Source organism: Rattus rattus, chromosome 8 (assembly GCF_011064425.1).
Source record: "Rattus rattus isolate New Zealand chromosome 8, Rrattus_CSIRO_v1, whole genome shotgun sequence".
Classification (NCBI taxonomy): domain Eukaryota; kingdom Metazoa; phylum Chordata; class Mammalia; order Rodentia; family Muridae; genus Rattus; species Rattus rattus.
This window is the reverse complement of record NC_046161.1, coordinates 23,129,539-23,137,836: the sequence shown is the minus strand read 5'-3', so window position 1 is coordinate 23,137,836 and position 8,298 is coordinate 23,129,539.

Sequence of the window (8,298 nt, the reverse complement as noted above, 5' to 3'; positions counted from 1 at the left end):
TATCATCTCCATAAGATTGATCATTTAAGATCACTTTCTTGCAATTCATTTGTATTAAGATATTCAGATTTTGTTGTGGTAGGATAGCCAAGTTCTAATGGTGCCATGTTGCCCTGGCTTTTGTCGATTGAGGTTTTAATGCTGGCCTTTAGCCATCTGGTTGTCCCTGGTGTTAACAAGCCTGATATTCCCTGATGAGAGCAGGCCTCTGGAATTGTAGGTAGCACTTGTTGTTTCTTATGTCAGCAGGCTTCCAGGGATCAGGCAGAACTGGTAGGCCCTGGTGACTTCAGGCTATGGGTTGACCTGGGTGGGGGCAGGCCTCTAGGGATACAGGTAGACTTCATGGTGCCCATTGGTTGCAGTCTTCTGTTTGTCCTGGGCAGCAACAGGCCTCCAGGGATTCAGTCAGAATTGTGGTCCTAGAAATGAAGTGCAGAGGAGTCAGGGCAGAGGTTGCTGGTTCTGGGTTTGCCCTGAGGGGCCAACCAGGCAGGGAATTGGGGCAAGTGTGCAACCTGGTAGTCGATGATGTCTGCAGGCATCTGGGATTGTGGTTAGAAGTGTGGACCAGAAGATGGAGCACAGAGGGGACAGGTTAGACCTACACGTACTGGGCTTGCCAAGTACCCAGCAGACATGGATTTGGGGCTTGGTAATCTCATCTGGTTGACCTTGACAGGAGCAGACCTCCAGTCTTTACTCATCTTTTGCTTGTATTGGTTTCTGACTTTGTAGTGTGCGTGTGTCTGTGTGTGTGTGTGTGTGTGTGTGTGTGTGTGTGTGTGTGTGTGTGTGTGTGCGTGATGTGTTTCTTTTCTTTATTTTGTTTTGTTTTAAATTCTGGTTTGCTTGGTTTTATTTTTTCCTGCTTGTGTGTTTTCAAAAGAGAGAGAGAAAGAGTATGGAATTAAATGCGTGGGAAGGGTCTGGGAGGAGTTGAGGGATGAATAACCATGATCAGATATATTAATTGAAAAAAAAATGTTTTTTTTAAAGATGGTAGCCACACATTTAAAGAACCTGCCATAAACAAGGGAATCTCCAGTTAAGAATCATGAAAGGTCTGAAATTTTACTCCAGTTATGAGCTAGCATTGCAACCAACCATTTTTATGGACGAGGGAAACATTCATGAGTCTCAGGATAGAAACAAGAGTGGTGGCCAAAAATCAATATTTCCTTAAGTCAGGTCCCCACAAGAAAATAGGAAAAGACAAGGGTGCACTGGATGGGAAACACAGGAAATACAGATCCTTTATAATGTGCAATCAACTTGTGTGACATTGGATAGTATTATATTGAACAACAACCAATTTGTCCTTTATTCTATAGGGAGACCTTACCAAAATATCCTAGCTAAACCAGCACAGAAAGTGGGAGTTCAGTTCTCTGCTCAAAGACCCATGTAGTCCAGCTCACAGCAATCTGACTCTTTTAAAGAAAAAAAGAAGTAGCAGCAACATGGCTCGGCAGGCAAAAGTGACTGCTCCACAAGTCAAGACCTCAGCTCCATCCCCAAAACCCATGGTGGAAGAAGAGAACTAGATCCCAAACGCTGTCCTCTGACCTCCATCCATGACGCCTTTGTAGATGTGCTGCCTGCAGTCACACACATCTAATGATAATAAATAAAAGTCTAAATGAGGAAAGTAGCACAGTGACTGTAGTTCAATGGTAGGCGCTTGTACAGCATATACAAGGGCCCGCGTTCAATCTCCAGCACCAGAGGAGGGGAGAAGAAAGAGGAGGAGAAGGTGGAGGAAAGGAAGAGGAGGAGGAAGAAGAAAAGAGGGAGAAAGAATTCAATTTGAGGATCCTCAGCATGATGCCCAACCATGGGAATCAACTTGTATTCCTTTGGAGTCTTTATTGGTCAGGATCTTGACAAAACCAACAAGAAAACATCCTGCTTTTTGGAGTGATAGGATGTTACTGTTGTTATGATTTTTGGCTTTATTTTGTTTTGTTTCTGACATGGTCACATGGAGCCCAGGCTGGCCTTGGATCTGATATATGGGATATATGAGCTAAAGATAACCTTGAATCTCTGCTCTTCTAGCTTCTACCCCTTGAGAACTGGTATTACAGGTTCACCACAGAGCCCTTTACCCACTGAGCTAGAACCCGAGTTCTTGAAATAACCGTCTGATGAGTGGTAACTACAGAGGTGAGGGAAGGCAGAAGACTGACACATAACCTGTGGCAAGCTCTACCTTCTGATGGATAGCAAAAGTTATAGGTCTAACACAGATGTGGCTCCCTGGGACACAACGACTCCCCTCGCAAATCACTCTACAGACAATCATAAGCATTGTCCCTCTGAAAGTGTTCACTGCTAGCCAGCCCACCATTAATCTAACAAACACCTGACATCAACTTACACAAACTGGCTTTCAGCCTAGGTTAGCTGGAATCGGTGGTGAGACAACACATCATGCTGGGAAGTGTGGACAGGCAGTCAGTCACCTCCTAGCCAGAATACAAAAAAAGAAGTAATTTGTGTCACAACATCCCCTCTGAAGGCTGTCTCTAGTGACATGAAATGTTGCCCTTGATGTCTTAAATCTCTTAAAAGATTTCGCATCTTCTATCAGGGCTGTGGGCTAGGACAAGGCCATTAACATATGGGCCTTTACAGGATACTTATCCAGACCCTAGCACTCAGTGTGCAGTAATGGCCTCTGGAAGGAAGAAACAGAAAATGTTATAGCTACAAGCTTCTTAAATGTATCCCAGCTGAAATCAGTGTGTACTCTATAATCCTCCAAGAATGCCACAAGCCTCCTCTGAACAGAGAAGAAAGACTTTGTTAGTCCCTAAGGGTCCCCTGGGGTCTGGTGGCTTCCTCATCTGCCTTCCTTAGTACTTCTAAAGCCCCCTAGCCTCCTTGCCCTCCCTTCAACATGGGGAGCACTGGTCTAGTCCAAGGGCCTCTACACTGACCCTCGCTCATTTCCTTTGCAATCCTCTTTCCCCCAGCTCCACCTGGCTTGTTCCCTCACTTCATTCAGGTCTCTACTAAAATACATTCTCGAAAAATACACTTCTCCCAGGAAGCCCTTAGGGAAGCCACCTTATAAAGGCAAGCATGCACATCCACGCTCTCACCCCCACCCGGTTCCTTTATCTCTACTTGGTAGTTTAGTGGTCTGTTTAGTATCTGTCTTTCTCACCAGTAACAAAACTCCATGAAGATAGGTACCTTCCTTTCCTTGTCTCTTTCCAATACCTGTAGCAGGGATGGAGGGGGTGGGGGTGGGGATTAAAACCGGAGGGAGGAGTAAGAGTACAAAGGAGTCAAAGGAGTCAAGGAGGCTTTTCCATCCCATCATCCTCCTCTCCTCCCTCCTCACCCCTGCTGTCACACTACAGCTGTGCTCTTCCAAATGTTGACTCAGTGCTGCCTTTCAGAGCCCTTCTGGGTGGAGTAGATGTTGGGTGTCAGGTAGAGGTTCATCCTGGGGAACAAAGGCGGGAAATACTGTCAGCACTCCTAGCTCCAGATGTCAGAGTCCCTCACTAGGGGAACTGTAGAAGCCATGCCACTTTCGTTGGTTTCCTGGTTCCTTCTGGGGTTCTAAGCATAACTGCCTCATAGCACCTTCTCCCTGTTTGCTCCATTTTGAGCCCCACACGGAAGCAAGGGGTTCCTAGTTTGCATAAAAGCAGAAAGTTCACAGTTCCCTCTGTCTGAGCACTTGTGTTTAGAACACTTTACCCATGCAGGGCTTCATGACAGGACCTTAGAAGACTTTTTGTAAAAAATGGCCTCATATAGAAAAGACGTCTGCACACCGTAGAAGCTTACACATATTGTGGTATACATATCACATGCATACACATATGAGTGACATACATCATTTGTTACTCAACAAATGATGGGCAGTCTTGAGTCAAAGCTCAAGTTTGCCCTGTGGTACTCCAAGAGAAAAATGGTCACCTGTTGCTGTAGGCCCGGGTCATCTGGCTGCAGCCCTCTCATGACCTGTCTCCAGGTGATGTAAGAAGTCCTGACATGGAGACTTTAAACAATGGGTGAGACAAAGCTGCCTTCGGAACTCTAAAAATATATGATTATAATTGTTTTGTTTTGTTTTGTTTTCTTCAGACCATTTGCTGTTGGCTGGGATCTCTAAATTCCAGGCTGAAACCTCTTTTCAAAAATGGAGATCGCTAATCTGTTGCCAGCACCTGAGGAAGAGACTGTGAAAGCGGAGGGCAGCAGCAGATGGGACACCTGAGAAGCTGACAGAGAAGCCAGAGCCCCTGGTGCACAACATGGATGGAGAAGTGAAGGCCGCTGCAGCCTTATGGTCAGAGTAGGAAGAGCAGAGGTGTGGACCGCAGCCTTGGGGATGTGAGGCCAAGCGAGCCACGTAGTCCTGCCCTTGTGATTACTGTGGTGGAGATGTTGCCGAATCACCAAAGGGCTTCATGTCTTTGGAAAAAAAGAGCTTCAGCTAGGAATTAGAAGATCCATGTCCAGCATCAGCTCTTCCATTTACCCACTGAGTGCCTTCCCCAACCACATTACCATGAAGGCAACTGAGAAGGAACCTGGAAGACAGCACCTGCTGCTGAATGGTGGGTGAAGGTTTCCTTCCTCCCACAGAGGAAAGGAAGGCACTAGCAAGTCTCTCAGGGATGCAATCAGGTAACAGGGAAACGAGGCACACGTTGGCCACTTCTCCAAGTACACAAGCTGGCCTTGGCTGTTTCCTGGACTACCTGGATGCTCTTGGCAGTCTTCCAAACCAGGAGTGATCTAAATTTTGAGGAGAGACAGGAGGCAAGGGGCAGGCCTGTACATGTGTTCCTGCTTGGTAAAAAAGTTTTGCTGGAAGACTGTGACAGTGTGCAGAAGGGGTGAGGCTACCTACCACAGTTACCCAGCTGAGAGATAAAATCTTATTATAAGATTTCATGATCAAGGTGATCTGCTAGAAGGTACCCATATGTTACACCACTATGAAGATTCTCTTTTATCATAAAAGCTCCTCTTCCTCCTCTTCCTCCTTCTCTTCTTCCTCTTCCTCCTCCTCCTCTTCCTTCTCCTCCTCCTCCCTTTCATTTTCCTTCACCACCTCATCTCCCCCCACCACGACCACCCCTGTTTTTGAGACAGTATGTTATGTGTTCTGGGTTGGTCTCAATACAATATGAATTCAAGATGATCTTGAACTTTGGACTTTCCTACGCCTCCCAGGTGCTAGAATTATAGACATGCACCACCATGCCTGGTTTATTTGGGAACGAGAATTAAAGTCAGGGCTTTGTACATGAGCTCTACCAACTGAGAAACATCTCCCAGCCCTTGCACGGGCTCTTCTAAGGTGATAGACCATATTGGTTTCCAAGGACCACGGGTTCTCTGGACCCAGGGCTAAATCTAGAACTGAGTATACACACACTGGGATGAATTCTGACTCTCTCCGAGCTGTGCGTGCTCAGCAACAAGGCAGAAAACCTTGTTCTAAAGCAGCTTGTGGTCTCAAATCCCTCCACCTGCCAAGAAGATCTTGAGCTCCCCCACCTCTCTCTGTCCTCCCATGGCAGGACCAGGTTGCCCTGACTTAGAAAGAAGCTGGACAGAGAATGGTGTACTGTGACAGGGCTATTATTTCTAGAAGCTGAGCTGGGATGAGGGATAAAGGCAGAAAGGATCCAGATGTAGAGGAAAACCAGACCAAGTCCCTGAGCCATTTCATTAATGAAATACCACCCACTTTTTGACACAACTGGGCCCAGCCCCCCAAACTCTACCCCCTTGGGGCTCTGCATGTTCCGATCTCCCTCACTCTACTTGTGAAGGAGATGACATCCTGCTGACAGCTCTGACAGAAACACATTTAATTTAGACACAAAAGCAAGACAGACACCCCTTCCTAGGTCTGCCATCTTTTGTGCCTCTGGGGACAATATCCACCCAGCGGAGGACTTCTCCCCTCCCTCCCGTCCACCCCCAGGACTCTGAGCCAGGGGTAGAGGCAGCTGCTAGATCAGACATGGTGCCTGAGGAATCATGCTCTTTCCAACATTGAGAGCCTCCTCAGCACTGCTGAGTGCTCACCCATGAATCTGTTTGCATCCTCTCTTCACCCTGGCTAGTTCCTAGGAGCCTGACGCACTCAAGATCACGGCAGAACTACTCTTAGACCCCAGTTCTCTGCTCAACCTTCCCACTGGCCCATTTCACTTTATTCACGAAAACAGCATCATTAAGCGGCCCAACTGGAAGACTCTGGATCCTCCGGCCAGATGAGGAAAGTGTCACACGTGTTCAGATAAACACCAAACTGCAGGTACCAAGGATCTGAGAAGTAACCAGATGTCACTGGAACATGGCCCAGATGTCGACACCTCCAGAGCGTTCACTTCAGACTTCTAAACCCAGCCTGAAGCCAAAAGAAATACCTTTCAAGACAGACTTTACCTGCAGAGCTGCCGGCATGAGCTCAGCAGGTCTCTAAATACCGGCGCTCCTTCCGACAGATACCAAAATATAATAGAGGTGTGAGCTCTTTTAAAGCTCCGTTTTCCTATACTTTTTCCAAGTCAAGGAAGCCTTCAGCAGCCATGTGAGAAGGGTAGGTAACCCCAGTGTTAAGAATGGAAATGGTACCCTGCTTCTGAAACGATACCACTCAAGGAAGAAGGCAAACAACAGGAATGCGGGCTCCCTCGAATTCCTACAACCACGAAGCATGTGCAACAGTTCTTGTTTTGAATATAAAATACATTCGTGGATGGGGTGTTGGTAACTGTCCCCACAGGTTTCTCCTCTCACCAGCTAGGGGACCATGGAACTGAACTCCATACCTCAGCTTCGGCGTTGCAGAAACAGAAATCCAATGAGAGAAAAGTCCACAGAATCTCACCCCGATTAGATGTGTAGAAACAAGACAGCCTCTTAGGAAGTCTGGCTCTCAAGAAATGCCCGATAAATCTTGGCTAACATTACTTCTGTGCTCACAGAGCATGGAAAAAGAATTCTCATATGGACTTTAGCTGTGTCACCCTCTCTGATTTTTAAACAAAAGACATGTTTAAAGCCTTGGGAGAGCCGCTATTGATCCCTGTTTATGGATGAGGTACTGGGATGACCAGGGTTGGCATTGAGTACACCAGAGAGGTGAAGATGCGATGTAAGAGCCCAAGACTTGTAAGACAACGACCACATTGACTTCTGTCTTCCTCATTTCTCTTCTGTCTTCCTTCTGTCTTCTTCACTTCTGTCTTCCTCAAGAGACAATGGTAATGGGCCCAATCTTAGGTAATTACAGCTGTCCTGACTTCAAGACCATAATGACCACGTGGTACCCACAGGACAGACGGCATTCCAGAGCCTCAGGCTGAATTTTAGAGCCACGTGTCTGTAAGCTGGCCTGGTGGGTCAGCTTACCCTCACTATAGCAAACATAAGTGCTAACTCACCTTTGAAAGAGGAAAGGTTTACTTAGCTCATAGTTTGGGAGGCTTCATTCCATGTCCAGTGTGGGACTATGGACCACGCCAGGAAATGTGGTAAGGTAGAAAGGATCTGAGACCCCAGTGCCCAGGCACCCACCTGAGATGGTAGGTGCCTCCCTGCTCCTGCCAGATTCCTGGCCTGGAACTCGTGTTACACTTTCCACACAAGGAAAGGTGACCTGGGGTCCTGTAGCCCCAGGACAGAGTCCTCCATGCTAATGAGGTATCTAGAGGCTGGTTGAGCCAATAAACTTCCCTTCCAGACAGTCCTCCCTGCAAAAGGTATTTAATCTCTGAGAAGTTGGAACATATCCAATTTTGACGATGAACAGTCAATAGGTAGTATGGATAAACATGGGCTGTCTCTTCCATTGAAAACACCATGGGGAGCATGGAGAAGGCCTTTACCTACAGAGCCACAGCCTAAGACTTCCATAGAAGACCTCTCTGAACTTCCAGACAACCGCTGCCAAGCTAAGGACAATCACTAACGAGCAAAGCCGGAGCTCCCATTCCCCATCCCCCACCCCCGCCCCCGCCCCGCCACCCCCGCCGCCACCCCAGACCCCAACCCAGCTTAGTCACCATCCTCAGCCTACAGTCCCCACTGAGTGCCCATGGACCCAATTCTTCCTTCCCAACACCTCTGAGTAGCATCCCAGGGGTGACTGGGTGTCCAGGAGCCAGGGAACCCCAACTTTGCCTCCCCATCTCAGACTGTGTTTTCCAACCCCCTGAGCAGTGTCTTGGAGCTTCCCTAAAGCCCAGCACCTGAAAACAGCAGTACAGGGAGATACAGTCAAGCACTCCACACCCCAGCAGTGGG